At 43.5% G+C, this 19,405-nt stretch overlaps 1 protein-coding gene across 4 annotated transcripts in view; it reads right to left on the bottom strand.

The window, feature by feature from the left end:
* The window catches only part of ARHGAP24 (Rho GTPase activating protein 24), a 413,576-nt gene that overhangs the window by 381,151 nt on the left and 13,020 nt on the right, over positions 1-19,405 (bottom strand). The window contains exon 2 of one of the 4 annotated variants that reach the window (XM_090037006.1): positions 9,663-9,722. The exons of the other annotated variants lie outside the window; for them this stretch is intronic. The gene's annotated coding sequence lies outside the window, so the exon portion shown is untranslated. The remainder of the gene's footprint in view (positions 1-9,662; positions 9,723-19,405) is intronic. 4 annotated transcript variants of the gene reach the window in all.

The raw sequence follows: 19,405 nt of genomic DNA, 5'->3' as shown, positions 1-19,405 counted from the left end.
TCACCATATACATGCCCATGGCGATAGCTCCATGGAGAAGCCACCAGCTGAGGTCCCCAGTGGCTCATGGGGTGAGGATGGAGTACAGACTCACCCACTAGGGTGCCACGAGCCACACCCTCGCCAAGCAAGTTCAGCTTTTTGGTGTCTGGGCAGGACATGAGGGCTGCATGATGGATTGTGCAGCACATGAGCATGTAGATGTCAGCATACACACCTGAGGCAGTGTCAGCAGAAGCTGAGGTGCTGGGCACCTCTCCCTTAGATCTGTCATAGATGCCTCTACCCTGCTGTTTCCCCCCTAAGAGGAGTTCACAGAATTACACTTTATGTAGTCTCACAGGATGCAGGTCCTTTATTGGTAGTGCATGTTGGGATTAGGGAGGGGATGTGAGGGTCTGTTTTTGCATTGTGGAGGGAAATAAAAAAAAATTTGGGGGTTTATTGCAAACTATCTATAAAATGTGCAAGTTCTTGGGGTTGTACTGTGGGCCTGGCATCCACAGGCCACCTACTGCAAGGGGTAGAGGAGGAGGTAGGCAGTGAACATCTTGTTGATATGGTGCCCTGACTACCACCGCCACAGGGAGGGCCAAGAGCATCCATGGCATGCTGGTCACAGGCTCCCAGAACAGCATCCTCTGCCAACCCAGAACTGCCCTCCCCCTCCCCCACACACTCCCCATCAGCCTGAGGCTGTCCCTGGTCTGGCACCTAGGCAGTTGTGGCCAGAGCCTGGAGCTCCCCCTGTCTGCTGCAGAGGTGCAGAGCAGAGTAGAACAGCCCTGAACTAAGCTGCTCCTGTTGGGCTCAATTTGCTTCCAATTTGGCCTCAAGTGTGGTGCAGGCCTGGTGCAGTAATGTGCTTGAATTTACATTATTGCAAGTGTAGATGTTCCCACTATCTGGTAATGGAAATACAGCTGTTTGAGATATGATTTTATGCTCCCACCTCCAAAGGCTATAGTAGCAGTAAGGTATAGAAAAAGGCAATAAGGATGATCAAGAGCACAGAAAGACTTCTGTAATAAGAGAATAAGGTTAGGACTTTTCAGCTTACAAAACAGACAACTGGAGGAGATAGAGGAGAAATGTAAATAGAGATTTACTATTTACTATCTCTCTCACAATACTAAACCAAAGGAAATTATTAGGAAGCAGGGATAAAATTAACAAAATAAAGTTCTTTCACAGTGTATAATTAACTTGTAGAACTCATTGCCATGAGATGTTGTAAAGGCTGACAATTTAACCAGGTTCAAAAGAGGACTCAAATTCATGCAGGACAAGACCATCAGTGGGTATTAAACAGGAGCCACAGTCTCCAAATTAGGACTTCTTAAGGCCTCCAAACACTGTAGAGAGAGATGAGCAGGGGGCAGAATAGTCTGGATACACCATGCATACTCTATTCCACCACTCTCCCTGCTCTTTACACACAGGATTGTATTATTCTTGTGGCTTGAAAATGATATATAAAGATGATTCCCCTGCTAATTTGCTCAACCTAAGCCAAAAGAATGAGAAATTTGAAAACATACTCTCAATCAATTAAAGGGTACTGAGGCCAAGAAGCTCATAAACACAGAATACAAACACCCCAAGCTTTTCTTTTGAGACATTTCACAGTATATTTTGTTATTTTTAATGTAGACTGAGATGACTGAACATAAGCATCACTGCTATTTATTGCAAGTGCACACTGCTTTGACCTTCTCTATACTAACAGGTTAGTCCACAGTGTCTTTTATGCAGAGATATAAAAAACCCAATCCCCTTCCTAAATAGTTCACCCCAAGGCAGACAGTGCAAGAAAGAATGATCCCCAGATTCACATCCCTTAATGAATTTCTGGAAGGAGCTGAAAATCCACAGCAATGAGGATGGTATTGCACAGACCATTCATAACATGCAAACTCACAGAGCATCCCAATGTACAACTCATCTTTTGTTTTCTATAGGAATTCACCTCCAATGAAGAAAGATAGTGCTGTGCACTTCAATAAAACATGCAAAATGAAGGCATTCAGCTGACTTCTAATAGTTGGAGTTTCAGAATAGGTTTTGCAATATAACAACATTATTGACCAGCTGAACTAACTGACGTGAAGTGCAAGCTTCAAATTGTATTGGGTCCTAGAATGCCATTTGTCAGTGCACGTGGATGTGTATAAAGGGCCACCTAATTTAGGCTTCTAGGTGCAATACCCAGGAGCCTAGTTACACATTGCAGTTTGAGCTGCTCAAATGTTGATCTGTGTTAGTGCTAGCTCAATTTTGGAACAATCACACCTTAAAGCTAAAAACTAAGCCCCACTTGCATAGCTGTAATTTGCCACTACAGGGCTGGTAAACCAGGACAGGCTTCTATCCCTACTTTAGGTGAGTGGGTGTGAAAGAGGGGTTGGCAGTGAGTAATGAAATGGGAGATGCAATGAGGGAAGTCAACCATGGAAGGATAAAATTTTTAAAAAGTTTATTTTTAATTTTTTTTAAAGAGGAAGTAAATTAAAGGTCTCATGTTTTAATAAATTGGGGTTGACATGTAGACAGGTCCCAGTCATGATTCCTGGGGTGGCTGGGAGGTGGGAGTGGTGAGAAAAGGCACTTGTGGGAGCTACTGTCCCAGGAAGGAAGCCCCAGCTCTTGGGGACCTGATCCAGCTGCCTGCCTTGTTCCCCCCTACCCTCTCAGACTCTGTTCCCAGACCCAACTATGCCCTGAGACCTGACTAGCTAGTGTGTGCTTTGTGGGATGTTTGTGCAAGTTTGCAACCCTGGGGGTGGGAAGATCACTCTCAGAGACAGGAGCGGGGGTTGGCTTGCTACCAGAACAGCTTCCTGGCCAGTAGACTTTGGGGAATGGAAAGTTTAGCCATACAGAACAGGAGGGTGGGGGAGAGGACACTGCATCCTGGGATGCTGGTGGACTGCAACTTGCGTGGCTCATCTAAGGGGAGTGGCCACACATTAATAGAATGCAAGCTGCGTAATACGGATCAGAGATATACCTGCCCTGGAGTGATGCAACTTTAAGCTGCCCAAAGTGTGCTTAAAACTAGTTTCAGGTGTTAATGTTTCAACAATCAAGGGGTTATGAGCTCCAGGAGCCACCTAAAATTAATGCACAAGAAGGCCCTAAGAAAAACAAATGTACAAAAGTAGTAACAGTGGAGCAGCAGATGGGTTTCTCTAACTCAGTTGTTCCCAATCTGTGGTGTGTGTACCACCAATAGTATGCAAACAGCCTGTCAGTGGTACACATCCCTACCAAGACCTTCTGCCGACAAGGGTGAGAGAGAGAGGCACCCATGTGTACACACACCCCAAACATACCCTATTGCACCTCACTCCCAGAGCACAGCTTTTGGGCAGAGATGCTTTTGCCATTCCTGCAGCCCCCAGGGACCTGCTCCAGCAGCCTACAGTTAATGCATCAGTACATCTGAACAGACACTAATAGCAAATCAACACAAAAGTAGGATGAAAATACAGAAGCTTCTGAAGAAGAAGAAGAGAGTCAAGTGCTTTCATTCAACACACAAAACTACTTTCACAATTTTTAGAAATGTTTGTTTCCTGAAATTGTTCTTCCAATGTGTTTGAGTGGACAGGTTTTTAACTTTAATGCATAAGTCTCCAAAAATCTCATCTCATCTCATGTCTTGTTGGCTATCACTCACTCCAACTGATCAACTCTGACTGTCCAGATTTTAAACAGAAGAATGAAATTTTATATTCTTCACTCTTTGAACTACAGCAACATTGTTCATTCAGTTACATCTCTGGCATGTTAGCTATGAAGCTTATGAAGAAAAACAGCTCTTTTTTATGAAAAAGAACTTTCTGTTATCTGTTACCTGTTACATGATTAACCAAAGTATCTCAGAACATCTTAGTGGCTATAAAACCAAGAATGTCGTTAGGGAACAGCAATGTATCATACTGCCAATAACTTCTGTGCTTGTTCTGTTACACAGGTCTACTTCAAAAACCACATTTTCCACTCAAAGACTACCATCAGTTCTTTAAAGAAACCTCACAAATTTAATTCTTAATTAATCCTCAAGTGCCGCATTTTGAACACTGTACATGTTAATGTTCAAGCTATAGAGCAGCAATCTCCTATTCAGTGTACAAGAGAAACTGAAAAATTCTCCTTACCAGTTATAAGGATTTATAGGGAGTAAACAAGAAGTGAATACAAGGAAAGCTTGGCCCATCTCAAAGTACTCTGCCTTATAAAACCATTTGCAGGTGGGAAACAGAAGGGCCAGGCACTGAAAACCAAGCTGTATGTAGGTCATCTGCCCCACCTCTCCTCCCCCCACATCTTATAAAAAGGAGATGACAATGACTGCTTACCTTTGAAAAGGACATTGAGAGCTATCAAACATATACAACTGGTAGAATTAGAAATGGCTTACTATTCGAGGGAAGGAACATAACCCTTCAACAGAATACAAATGCATATTTAAGAGCTGAGCATACCCTTACATGGTTTCCTGAATCAGGGCTATTATTATTAGTCATAAATAGCACTTATCCAGCCACATTTACTCAAGTCACAAAATGTTTCATGTCATGGTCCTTAATTAAACCTCATGAAATAGGGGAGTATTATACTAGTTTTACAGCACCATGTACTGAGGGACATCAAATTTAATTCAGATTCATGATATACACAACAGCCACGAGGGGGGAAAAAAGCCCCAGAAATGTCAACCCTTGAATCCTCTCCAAAAATCAAACTTTCTTTTGGGAGCACTCAATAAGAATCAATTGTTTTTGAGATGTATTTATTTAATTAATCTGCACTTATTCATATCTGCATCTAGAAAGCACACAGTACAGTATCTTTCAGGAGATGTTTTCTACTTTGTATGCATTTTAAATCCTGTTCTACTAGAAAGCCAGTCAAATCTAAAATGGAAATAAAAAGACTGACTGACTGACTCTGCGATGGGATTCTTGTTGTCATATTCTGAGTCACAGCAGCACACTGAAGTACCCTTTTCTCCTGAACAATGGCAGTTCTATGCATTGGATTGACTATGGCCTAGTCTGACAAACCCTTTCCAGGCCAGCCCTGCAACCTCAGAGCTTCAAAGCCAGTAGATTGTGAGCCATCCTAAAGAGAGACAAGTCTTCAATAGCAGTAATTTGAAAGGGGCTGCTGAACAGCATTCGTATTACTCAGTTAAGATTAGCCACAAAGCTACACCAATCTTTCTAGAGACACCAAGCAGCTGCTCTCAGAGGGGTAACTTTAGCACTCATTAAAAATATATATAAAAAATAATAAATAATAATAATAATTTAGTCCCCATGAAAAGTTCATGGCCATAATGAGAATGAGGTTGCTCTATGCACTTACAAGATAAATGAAGCACAAGCAGTGCCAATACAAAAAAACAGTCCACTAAATAGTGCTGCCTTAATGCAGCAGGCCCTCACCTTCTCCCAAAGGCAAAAAGTCTTTTGCCAGGCCCATTAGTGCTAATTTGCTGCAAGTCATTAAAGTACAAACTTTTTATATCTAAATTGATTTGCTGGGAAGAGTCCTAAAAGAGTGCAAGTGGGAGAGGTTAGACTTTAGGGCAGAGGTGGGCAAAATGCAGCCTGCCAGGCCATTCTATTCAGCCCATGGGGCCCCTAAAAAAAAAAATTTAGAAAATTAATATTTATCTTCCCCTGTCTGCCTGGCATGCAGCCTTTGATGGCTTGCCAAAACTCAGTAAGCAGCCATCTGCCTGAAATAATTGCCTGCCTCTGCTTTAGGGGGTGTTTATACATATTCTCTGGGTGTATGTGGAGGGAACAGGGGGGTGCTTTAACATTAGAGCAGCTCCAACAGCCACTCTATTAAAGTGCCCAAAGCATCTTATGCATCAGCATCCCCACACTGAAAAATGGGGTCAAAGGCACTTTAACTAAAGGTTGAATGAGCTTTAGTTAAAGCGCTCCTGCTGCCACTTTTCAATGCAGGGATGCCAATGTGTGACACTAGAGTCTGCTGAAGCATGGTAATTAATCAATCAGTTGAGGCTGCTTTGATGTCCTGTAATCACAGCTTGTTGGAGCAGCCTCTTTGCACATATATAGGTTCCCTAGGAGCCTCATCACATGTTGCACTTAACATGTGTTAACTGTTTGAACATGCTCACTTGAAGTAAAACAAAAGTGCTATCCTAGCTGAGAAAATTTAGAACTTTTTGCACAAGCAGTAGCTATAGATGTCAGTAAGTACACGTTCTGTTATCAGTCAACCACTGCACACAGAGATAAAACAAGCAATCTGTGGTCCCAGTCCCATGACTACACCAGAGTCCTGAAATGGCTACCCTGATGTCCAAAGGATGAAACCAACATATTCCCAGCTTGGAGCCACAGGGAGCCAGTCCAAGACACCAGTGTGGTTCTGGGGCTGAGATCGTGTTAGAGATCATAGGAAACATTATCAATGTGGCTGCTCAGAAGATGTTCCAACAGCACCAGCTGCTTACTACATTCTAAATAAAACACATCATAAAAGACAAGGCCCTAACTTTCATTCATCTTTGAAGTGGCTAATTAACAAGGTGTGCTCAGTACCCCAAATGGAGACTATAATGTGCATATATGTCTACAGAGTATATTCATTTGTATCAAGATAGTGTATTTTTTCTTTCTTCACACAAGACAACATGCGATGGTACAAAGGTTACATATCTGCATGAGACTAGTTTGTCTGTCATTTCACTCACAAACAACATACCTATCTGAGTCTCACACAAATGGTAAAACGGTGTTGGGTAGGAGTTGTTCTGGTTCATCACCTCACAAATTCTGAAAGATACTATATGCCTGCCTTTCTCCTGAATGTAACCTCCCAAAAACTATCAAGTACTGATTGAAATGATTCTATGACATTCTTATAGCTACTGACTAAGCTTGGGGGGAGGAGGAGGGGGAGAAGATGAGATGAAGATTACCATAATGAATAATTAAAGAAAAACAATTAAAGTAATTACTACCCTTAAAAAAAAAGAAAAAATAGAGAAAAACATTTAACAAGTCCCGTCCCCCACAAATACAGGCCAGGCTTATCAGACAGTATATTTCACCCAATGAGGCCTGTGTTCCACTGGCATAGAAGAGCCAAATTAAAAGAGAGAGCAAGAGAATAACAAATCAACAATTAATAGCCATCACTGCTCTGTAAAAATAAATCTTACCAGACATGCCAAAGAGAAATAAGTGATAATGCATCACGTGAAGCAGCAATGTCCAATAGTAGTGTAGTGTTTGGCATTAGTTATTATATAAAAACAAAACTAATTTTAAGAGTTAATTTAAAATGTTAGTGGAATTACAGACTGGAAAGAGTTGCAAACAATAATAATAATAATAATAATAATACAGATAGAGAAATATTACAAAAAACTGAGAGGAAAAAAAAAATCATAGGCAGAGAGGAAAAAGTGACTATTTGAAAAATTCTGTCCACTCTCTGGAAAGTCATAAGAAATCTTGAAAGCAGTAATGAAGAAAACACACCCAGCAGTGATAATGGACAACAAATTATACAAGAATCTGCACTGCAATTTGATATGGGAAAAACAACATAGGTCAGTTTGCCCATTGCATTCAATTCTTGTACAACTCTGAACAAGAAATGTTGATAGTCCAGAAGGAGTTCAGAGAAAAGTAATAACGTATTTAGGAGGATGGATTGGCAGTGATGACCAAGAAGGGTACCTGATAAGATTGTACACATGCTAAACTACTAAGAAACTAACTTAACAGGGTGGATGAAAAGGTAGGGCTTTAACTGAGTGTTGGTAAAGAGACAAACAATTTAGGAAGTGTTAGGAATGCTTCTTGAGATTATTCTATTACTTGGCATGCATCAGTCTCCCAAAAGGTATGGTTAAATCCCTGTTTTTTTGTGTTTTTTTTAACTTTAACTAGTCTTAAAGACAAAAAAAAAAAACCACAAGAAAAAAAAAATGTTCGAAAGAACACTCCTGCTACCTCTTCAGATCTGAGGGCTAATGTACAAAACTCAGCCCACTGGGGCATCAAGTGCATTTGATGTCTCCAGGAACTACCGTGATACAAAGTAAATGATGGGTAGGGAGATAGTTGGGATAACGTAATAAATCTTTGTTGTTCGTCATATCTAGCATCCTATGAACCCAGCATTTTCAAAAACCATAACATTAAGTGAAAACCATGCATGTGAAATGTGCGTATTTTATTGTTTAAACACCAGATGTGCTCAAGTTGCAAAATTAAAATTCAGAGCTAAAGGGGGGGAAAAAGGCGGTGGGGGCTGAGTTTATCATATCACCCCATAATACTACATCAGTAAAACAGGCAACCCTTATTTTTGCAAGTAAGAACAGGCAGTCAAAGGAAAACATACCTCTGACAGCATAGTTTTATGTATGTACTAAATTAAGTACATGGATAAAGAACCCTAATGGGAAAGGCTGATTTTTCATGCATCTCAGTTATACGAATGCTGAAATGGTGTAGTTCAAGACTTTTACATCTGTGAGCAATTGTTCTATTTTCAGTTTACCTGATGCCAGTGCCACCCTTGTATAAAGACAATGATATCTTCATCTTCTGGTGTGAACAAGAAAGCTGTGAAACGTGAGTTTTTCTGTTCTTTATTTTTTTCAGGAAGCAACAGAAAATGGTACCCTACGCATAAGGGCATAGCTGTTATTGTTTGTTGCTGTTTTATGATGCAAAGTGAAGAGTCCTTAGTTTTTCAACCTCCTCTGCAACGCTTTACCACGTGCCAAATATTTTAACCTCTGTGCTTTAGCATGCCAGCCCAGCAAATTGGAACACCCAGTGTCATCCTTGAGTGACAAATTCTGTATAAATATTGGATGCTAGAGGTTACCTTTCAAAATAAAACTGAATAGAATTGTCTATTTGGTATGTTATTCACAAATAAGTGACACCCTTTGCTCTGAATAAGGGTTGGTCAGAATTATTTTTTGTGGGTCTTCACACTAGATCATGCTAAATCCAATAGAGCAGGCACAGGAACCTAGGTTTTCCATGCTCCAGACCATGCAAGAGAGTGTCTTTTTCCATTCCCTCAAAAGCCTGTTCTAGACCAGAGTAATCTTCCTGATGACAATGTGGTTGCATTAATATGTTTTGGCAAAAAAGTTTTGTTGTGCCTTTACACATTCTCAAGTAAAGAAGCTGTCCAAGAGCCTATGATTTCTATCTTGCCATTGCCATTGCCAATAACCCTCATATTTTCTTTCAGAAAATAAGTTAACTGCTTCTCTGCTAGTCCTACACTCCAGATAACATGGAGCTGTGGCTTCTGTGATCCTCTGCTGGAAACATAATGTAATGTCCTTTGGCATATGGAGATACAGTGCATACAATAACGCATGGCTACAAGTTATTCAAATGTGTGATACAGAGCAAGAAAGCACAAAAGCCTCTCCATGGATGAGAGCCGGAAAAATAAGTTAATATAATTTTTCAAAGCTTGTCCTTGGAAACAGCTTAATCATTTCAGCTGAAGCACCAAAAACATTCAGACTAAGACAGACATTCAATGTAGGAAATTTCAACCTGAACAATTAAAATCTAGTAAAATTACAAGCAACTGAAAACAGCATTTTATAATTAGGGACCTACCTAAAATTGCAGTTTCACAGATTTTACAGAAACTAAGAAATCCAGAGCTGCCCGGAGAATCTACGGGGAAAAAAAAGAGTTTTTTATTAAGTCTTCCTCTCCTCTTGGGCAGCCTTGCAACCCACCTAGGAGAAGAAAGCACCAGCCGGAGGGGCAGCATGAAGGGGGCAGCAGACAAGATAGCATCTGCCCCTCCTACCTCCTCTCCAATCAGTGCTGAGGGGTGGGGCCAGACAAAGGGTAACCAGCAGTCAAGATGGGAGTTTCCCCCTTGTCCCTCCTACTCCAGGACCCTCTCCATTAATCAGTGCTGAGGAATGGGGCCTCTGCACCTATCAGTGCCAAGGGGTGGGGCCTCTGTGAAATGCCTGTGAAATGGGCTGTTTGTTTAGGGACAAAGCCAGGAAAATGGCTTTGCTTTCCAGGAATTAAGTAGGTACCAACATATAATAGAAAATTAGGCAACTTTAAAAAAAGACAGGACTAAATTTATCATCTCAAAGAACTGAGATTAATGTACATGTTGTACCTTTATCAGGTCTATTCAATATGTATGCCTAGTTTTTCAACTTCCATGCACTTTTAAAGCATTTAATGCAGATACAACCATTGTTATGTAGGTATTACCTGAATTTTTCCAGAGCAAGTAGCTAACACAAAGGTGCTAAATGAATTGGCTAAAGGCCATAGTAGAACTCACTGTTAAGAGATGAATCCCCATTTCCTATAGTTACACAGCAAAATACCAGTTACAGAGAGGAGCAGATCTGCTTACATAGGAGCTACATAAGCACGCTCTTATGCCACAAGGAGAAAGAAAAGAGGGAAGGGAAATCAGCAATAATGGAAGAGATGGAGGAAGGGAGAGCAAGAAAAAAGAATAAAAAGATCAATAACTTTAAAAGTTCTGATAAGTCCTTATGGTCACCTTCTGTGACAGTCTGTTTAATGCAGACTCAATTGGCACTGTCGTTTTTACAGAGCGTGGTGTATGTGCCGAGGAGTTCTTTTATGGCTGCTAAGTCCAATGCATGAGTGACAGTCCCACCCACAGGTAGGGCACACCAATACCCTAGAAATGCTCTGAATCCAAGCAGCAGATTGGTCATCATAAAACATGATCCAGTCCGCCTTGCAGCGTCTCACTCCATCTGCAAGCTAACTCCACCAACAAGAGCAGCATTCTGCAGTCCTTTACCAATCAGTCATCTACAGAGATACCAAAAGATGCTGAGTCTTCTTTACAATTATCCTGAAATCTGCACAGTGGTCTGTCTCTCTTGTTAGACCATTCCTGGGCTTCAAAGTACAGCACATTCTTCAGGATCCTGTGATCCAGCATTCACTTGACACGACCAAGCTACCTGAGTCTTTTCTTACCAATCAACATTCCCATGAATGACATACGATTTAACACTTCGACACTTGTCACCTTGTCTTGCCATCTTATTCAAAGAATTTTATTCAGGCATCTAATATGAAAACTATTTAGTCATTTGGTATATTTGGTTGTCCATATTTCTGAGCCATATATAGAAGTGTGGATAAAACACATGCCTCATAAATACAGATTTTCACTTTAGTTGACAGTTTGTTACTGTTCAAGGTTCTGTCTTGCAAAAGATCAAAGTTCCTGGCTGCTTTGCCAATTCTACTAGCAAGCTCAACATCAAGAGCTACATTCCTGGTAGCAGTAAAGCCAAGGTAGAAAAACTGGTCAACAATATCAAGAGAAGTACCATCTCAGATGATATCTGAAACAGGTTCTGAAGAGTCTTGGTACATGATAACAGTCTTCTTCAAGCTTATTGCTAGCCCAAAGATTTTGCATGAGTCGAAGAAGTTGGTACTGAGACGTTGTAGGGAATCAACACAGTCATCCACAAGGGCCCTTTATCATCTGAAAACAACAGGCCCTTTATGATGATCACCTTTACCTGTGTTTTAGCTCCAAACCTTGCAATGTTAAAGAGTCCTCCATCATGTCTAGTGCTGATGTAGACACTCTCTCAAACATTATGGAACACACGTTGAAGCAGGTATGAGAAACAAATGTTAAACAGTGTGGAAGCCAGTACACAGCCCTGCTTAATGTATTTAATATATGAAACGCAGACTAGAAAACCTCAAACCCAGTACATTATATATTAGGCTCCAAACTGCTGGTTGAGCTATACACATCTTTGAAATAAAGCTGGATCACTTTATAAAACATTCCGTCATGACCCTATGTAAGTTGTTTCAATAGTTAAGGAGTTTATAACTTATTTTTAGTTTGGTTTTACCTCACTTCCCCATTCAATTCCATTATGCCTTTTCTAGGTAGATTAGAGAGAGAAGAAGTATCAGTAGGCACTTGTAGGCTGAAGTAGGCACTTGTAGACTGTGACCATGTCACCCCTTTACTTTCTGTTGGTTATAACAAATGGCTCAAGCTTCTTAAATCTCTCTCTGTCAAGTCATATATTTTAGATCTTGAATCATTCCCCCATAATTTCTTAACAATGTCCCTTCAAACATGACCCGAAGGTTCCAATCAGGAGTGGTGAGAAAGCAGGGCTTTTTGGAGATCCCAAACTGCCAGCCTGGTAAATGGCTAAGTAGCCTGGATAATCTTTGGCAAGACATTTTTCTACTTGTATATTGCACCTTCATGCTACACAAAAATCTGCAGAGCTCATTAGTAGGACCAGTGGGGGCAGAACAGTGACATTCTCTAAATTAGGACAGTTGTTTCATCTGCCTTTTTATCTCGGATTTTATTCAAATAAAGAACGAAAATGAAATAAAACAAAAAAGTTCCTCCTCTTATGGTAAAACTGAAGTGTGTACATGCTGCTACTCGTTTAAAAACTGCTTAAAAGACCACTAGCGTACAAGGGAAAATATTTGTATAAAAACAGTATTATATATATTTTGACTACTTCAAAATTACATTGAATAAGGAGTGGATATGCCCACCTAACACAATGGGCGCCCCGATACCATTTTAGGGACTCTAGGAGCAGGCACATTACAAATCAGTAAGTCATTTGATATTATATTCAGTATACAGTTTTACTTTTGAAAGGACAGAACAAAGGAAATAAACTGGATTGCTCATTTATAAGAGGCACTGAAAACACTTTGCCAAGTGGTATATCCTAATTTGGAAAGAACATGATGAACTACTTGTTTAAGAAGGTGAGTGTTTCTATAAGGAACAAGAGAAGTTAGGACTTTCACCAAGTGACTGTTTAGGCAGATCAGATATGTATGCTACATTTGAGTTTCTTAAAAGTTACCTCTTATTTTTCAAGAAGAATAAGAATTCTGTATATTAGTATTATAAAGACAATTTATCCTGATGCTATGTGCCAAAAGATTTAATCAAAAAGCCTTCTCCAGTACATCAATATTGAGCCTTCTCCAGTACATCAATATTGAGCTTTCTCAAATGCAATTTTTGCCTTTAGTTTTACCTAATCACCACCCCTACCAGGTTTTCACAACTATCATGGAGTGTAGAATCTGGTTCTTCTTACTGTTCTACAAAGATGACTAGAGTTTCTGCAGAGATATTTTTTCTGAAATGTCATCAGTGAATGGCAATCCAAGGACTTGCAACATAATCAAACTTACTGACCAGAAGCCTATGCAGCTGAAACAGTTAAAAAAAACTGCAAACTAGACTTCCCTTTCAACTAGATCAAGATCTGATGTCAAGCAGCACAGAGCTAGCCTTGTTAGAGTAGAGGCAGGGAGGTAAATACTTTTAGACAGCATTCAAAGGATCATCTGTCAGAAAGGTATAATGAGGTTTGCAGAGAGCCTCACTGAGGAGTTAAGTGGCTGCAACAGCTTTTAACAAACTCAAGGCAAGAATACAGTGAAAAATTTAACCTACCCTTTTGAAAAATAATTTTCTGCTGCTGGCCATCACACACTCCTTGTGTTCAAGCCCATAAATATAACTACTCAGTTATAACTTACCAGCCAAGCAGTACCAAGAAATCAGTCTGTCAAGTGAAGCAAGAGCTGCTCCTCATCACCTTTGAATGACAACAGCATCACCTCCTTACACTCTGCCTGTCTTCCATATATTGTAATATTTCAGGTTTTGTTTTCAGGTGACTTTACTATCAAATTCCTTGATGACTAAATTTACTATGCTCTGACTATAGTATATAGTCATATACCATGACTAGTAAGCATGACCTTTCCTTTATTGTTTCATTGTCCTGAATTCATTCAGCATTCAGTGTAATAGCACAGATCATAAATGAATTCATTTACTGTTTACTTCCCCTAGGTATTCCACTGTAATTTAGCATTAGTTATTGGGCACTTAAAGCAGCTATGAAATCTTTACTGTGTATTCAGGTAAAGACATTATAAAACAGCAACAAACAATAACAGCTATGCCCTTATGCGTAGGGTACCATTTTCTGTTGCTTCCTGAAAAAAATAAAGAACAGAAAAACTCACGTTTCACAGTTTTCTTGTTCACACCAGAAGATGAAGATATCAGAAGAAGCATCTCAGGAGTGACACCATCAAATAACATGCAAATGCCTGAAGGGGGTCTAAGCATTTAGGATTGTATTTAATGAAAGCAAAAGATCACCTTTGTGAACTCATATTCTGCACTTTTCAAATTGCTTGGTAAAGGTAGCTGGAGCAGTGTGCTTTTGCATTGTATGGCACTGCTGTACAAGGGCTTAGTCTCATTGCATGATAAATATTCTCAACACCATATGTGCCATGTGGTGCACATTCAGATTGCTGACTTAGCCCTTCCCTGATGTTGGAGATGCATTCTGAGCCCTGTGAGCACAGTCCTTAGGCTGATGACAGGAAAGCAAGGTACGTGGGAATTCATAACATATTAAATAAAAGGGGACTCAACAGCAAGCAGTGAGATAATAAAAAGTGATGCACTAAAGGAACTCTGCCTGACTCTAAGATTTACACAACGGTGTGGCAGGGCACTGTTGGTGCCTGCCACTTTAAGAGCTGAGCCAAGCAGCCTGCAGGTGGTTGACTGCAGTGGCCATTTTAGATCTCTGGCTGCCTATATAATAAGCAGGGCAGTTCTATGCTGGTAGGCTAAATAGTAGCATTACCTGGTTGTATGAAACATCCTGGAGGTAAGGGCAGGAGCTGTAGGGGATGATTTTAAGGTTCCTGGTCTTAGGCATGATCTAGAACTGCATCCTGCTGGGAGTGGGTGGCCTGGTGGGGCTCCCAGTGGTATGGGAGCCCCCAGGAAATGCCAGGCCAGTTACCACCCTGGTGAAAGGTGGGTTGGGGTGCTTTAACCCCAGCCCCCATCTTTGGGTGGGTCATCTAATGTTGGGGGGCAGCCATGGCTACCTGAGCCTTGTGTGGTGCAAGACCCTGAAGAATGAGCGTGTGGGGCCAGGCATGGCTGTGGCCACCTGAAACCATGTGGGGGTGCAAGACCCCAAGGAGATGAGAAGCCCCAGTGAAGTGGGGAAACCCAGAAGGCTAGGAGTCCAGTATGTGTATGAGTGAGGGTATAGAGTTGCCCCAGAAAGAGCCAAGATGAGCTCACTACGCCAGTGAGGGTCATGGGAGTGGCCCAAAAGACAATATGTCTGGCACCCAAGGTATGAGCTAGCTAAAGCCTATGGCCTAAGGGCCCCATTCCAAGAGGGAGCAAGGCAGTACAAGTTGTCAAAATGAGACCCTGAGAGGAGGGTGGTATGAATATGTGGGAGTATTGTCATCTGGATGCCATCACTGCAGCCCAAGCCTTGCCATAGGGGAGAAATGGAGCCACAGATGGCACCCTCTGGCACTGGGGCAAAAATGGGCAGCCTGCTTACATAACATTTCAGTTATGTTCCATCAAGACACGGCAGGTGAGTGGCATGCCCAGAGGCAGGTGGGGAAACTGGCAGTGTGGCTAGTTTGGGAGTCCCACTTTGCCACACACAGTCAGTACAAACTGCACTCTCTGTCACCACTTCCTTCTCCTCCTCCTTCCTTCATCCTAACAAAATGATTTGCCTGGCAAATACAGAGCTTAAAGTGATTAACACAGGTTGGTTCTGTACCAGATCCCTGCTAGCTACTATTACAAAGGGCACAGTGTTAGGAATCACTATAAAAAGTAACGCCACTTCATAAGAATAGTTGGCTGTATTAAAAGTTGGATTACTGTGGAAATCTAGCAGGTATATTTCATGATGTCCACATTAACAATCACTAAAATCTCCAAGGTTAGTGTTTATTACTAGAAACTTCAAAGAACTTAATAACGGACTCATTACAGTAAAAAATCACCAAAGAGAGAACGAAAAGGGGATCTAACTTGTATGACATGGATTTGGTACAAGTATTTTTTTTTTTTTTTTTTTTTTTTGGTAACCCTTAAGACAAAAGATGCAGAACATCCTGAGCATGTCCACACACATTTGAGCTGCTGTAAGAGCATGTGCTCGCATGTGGTGCAAATTTGACCCCGGGCTCTTTGCCTTGGTGTGCATGCCCAGATGTGCACTCTGTTATGGAGCAAATTCTGCTGCTTGGGGCAAAATAACTCTGCCTAGCTCCTCTTGGATCTACAGCCAGGGGGAGCTAGAGCCTGGGGCCAGCACCACAAAAAGTTGTCCTGGGAAGTACTCAGGGCTACTTGCTCTCAGGGGCTTCTGGAGCCTCTGGGAGCAAGTTGGCCATGCCCCTTCCTGTCCCAGGCTGCTGCTGCTGCTTGCTTGGTCTCAGGAGTTTCTGGGGAGAAGATGGCCAGGCCCTTTCCTGCCTCTGGCTAGTATTAGCTGCTGGCTTGTTCTCAGAGCTTTTGGAGTAAGTTGGCCAGACCCCTTCCTGCCTTAGGCTGCTGCTGTTGCTGACCCCCCCTCCCCCCCAGGGGGGTCCTGTGCTGCATGTCCCTCCCCCACCACTGCTGCCAAATCCTAAAAGTACCTTGCTTGCCATAACTGCCTTGGCAGGCCACCTCCACTTTCACCAGAAGTACACCCTAAGTGGTTGAACTGGATGGTTCCTACCATCACTGCTGCTGTTGTTTCTACTGCTGTCCCCTCAGGAGAGACTGATTCCCTGCAGCACCACTTAACACCACACCTGTACTGGATTACTTCTTAACTGGCTGCTCCTGCCTTCCCCTGCAGCTACCTCCCTGCATCTGATTCTGATTTGTCTTCCTGCCTACTGCTCTGCTGTTGAGCCTCTCAGGCCTCCACCTGGGTGCTCTGGACAGCTCTTCCACAAATAAAGCCTCTCCACTGCTCCAACTATCTTTTACATTTGCCTCAGCAGCCTTCCCTGTGTATTTTTGCCCTTGTGTGGTAAGTCCTGTGGTCCACTCCCCCTGACCTGGCATTTGTGGGGGGGTTGCCCCTCCTCCCCCATTTTCAAAGCATAGGCCTCCTGGTTGGTTGGTTTGTTTGTTTGTTTTCCTGTGGGGCTGTAGCTTGGTGAACTTCAGCCCCCTTTCTCCCTATCCCCCTTCTCCCCCAGAACTGCAGCCTGCCCCTACTAGACTCACCAGCACCACAGGGTATTTTTTCTTTATCGTCTTCCCTGCCCTCACATGAAACAATGGCAGGAATCTTCTGGAGTGGGGGGGCTAATGCCCCCACAGAGCTTCCTCCTGCCCCCACTATGGGGATGGATCCCAGCAACTCTCCTTAGGGGCTTGATGCCACTGCAGCCTCCACCCCAGAGGCAGAGTCCAACCAAACTTCTCCAGGGGTGAAGAAGCCTGCAACCTCTGCTGCAGGGGCAGGTGGGACTCCAGTAGGGAGCCAACAGGGCCAGGGGGCTGCCTCTGACCAGGTCCCACCTGGAGGATTTCCCAAGTCCCACCTCCTGTCATTGGGGACCAAGGGCAAGGACAGTGGGAAGGGCTCCTCTTCAGCCAGCCCACAGACAGCTGGGGATGGGAAGGGCAAGGGTCCTGCCCCCAACCCTAGACCACCGGTGCCTGCGGGGGACTAAGTCCACTACATCAGCTAGCACACACGCTCAGCCTGTCCTTGGCCCTAGCCCTGGCCGTATCAACATGGGTCCTCCCAGGTGGGGAGCTGTAGCCAAGTACAGGCAGCTGTGGGAGACCTGAAGCTGGGAGGCCTTGACCTTCCACTGCTGGCCTTTCACAAGATAGTGGGGTAGAGCTGGAGCCCAAGGGGGTCTGTGCAGGGTCTCTGACAAGAATGGCCCATTGATTAGGGAACCCCACTGTGCTGGACTACGGCAAAAGCTGGAAGTGAGGTTTTCTGGGGAGGGCAGAGACATGCCAGACACCAGGGTGGCTTGAGTGGGAAGTTGTAGTGCTGGAGTGATGCCTGGCCACTCATCCAACCAACCCATCCTTCTGTGCAGCTTGATGGGAAGATCTTCATTCTCTGGGTGACCACTGTGCCCATGGTCCGCTTGTCTGCTTGCACATCCAGCTCCTTTGGGGAATGGACCACAGCTCCTGCTTCTATACCCTGGAGAGGAGTGGGGGGCCAAGAAGTACATCACCTGTCCTTCTGGTGGGTGACAGCACCTGCCTCATGGGTTCAGGTGATATGTGCACAGGCCTTCTATGAAGAGCTCTTCTCCCTGGATATGACCGATGTTGAAGCCTGTCAGACCCTGTAGGAGGGACTCCCACAGGTCACTGTGGGTAACTGGGACTGTTTGGAAGCTCTTCTCACTCTGGCTGAGTTTTGGGCCGCTCTTCTCCTGATGCCTGGCAACAAGGTGCCAGGTGTCAATGGGCTGACCACAGTGTTCTACCGGGCTTTCTGAGACTTCCTTGGCCTGGAACTTCCCTTGGATTTGGCCCTGACCATGGCAAGTGAGGAACTCCCCATCATGCCAGAGGGCTGTGCTGACCTTCCTGCCAAAAAAGGGGGATCCCCATGACCTGAAGAACTGGTGTCCCTTATCCCTCTTCTTCACTGACTACAAGGTGGCAGTGAAGGCCACCTCATTGCCCCTGCAGTCTGTGCTGATGAACATGATTTATCCTGATCAGATGTACAGGGTGCCCAGACATTCCATCTTTGACAACCTGTACTTGGGTTAGGACCTCCTGGAGCTAGTGCACCTGGAGGCCTGTCTTTTGTCCTCCTATCCAGGACAAAGCATTTGACAGAGTGGATCACAGGTAGCCTGCAGCATGCCTGTGAGGTTTGGTTTGGGACCCTGCTTCATACGGGCTCTCCAAGTTCTGTATGCCTCTGCTGAGTGTTTGGTCAAGCTCAACTGGACCCTGACAGAGCCCATCCCATTCAGGAGAAGGGTGTGTCAAGGCTGCCCACTGTCAGGCCAGCTGTACGTCTTGGCCCTGGAGCCCTTCCCAGGTCTCCTGCAAAAGCAGGGGGTGGGGTTGCTCTGGGAGTTGGCAGTGCAGCAGGTCCTGTCAGAGTATGATGATAACATACTCCTCATGATCCAGGACTTGAGTGACCTGGTGCAGGTGGAGGCCTGCCAGGCATTGTACTTAGTTGCCTCCTCTGCCTGGGTCAACTGGGTCAAGAACTTTGGCCTGGTGGTGAGTGATGGGTGGCAGGTGGGATAACTCCCACTTGCACATCAGGATCTGCTGGAGCACAGGCTTGCTGCTCTACTTGGGGGTCCACCTATCCCCCACAGACCCCTTCCTGTGGGAGAACTGACAGCAGCTAGAGGCAAAGGTGGAGCAGCTCTGGGCATGGCCAGGGCTCCTGTGCTGACTTTCCCTGTGTGGGAGAGATGCTGGTGCTGGACCAGCTGGTCCTGTTCAT

Source organism: Crocodylus siamensis, chromosome 2, assembly GCF_052110815.1.
Source record: "Crocodylus siamensis isolate JL-2025a chromosome 2, ASM5211081v1, whole genome shotgun sequence".
NCBI classification, from domain to species: Eukaryota; Metazoa; Chordata; order Crocodylia; family Crocodylidae; genus Crocodylus; species Crocodylus siamensis.
This window is presented reverse-complemented; position numbering and strand designations above follow the sequence as displayed.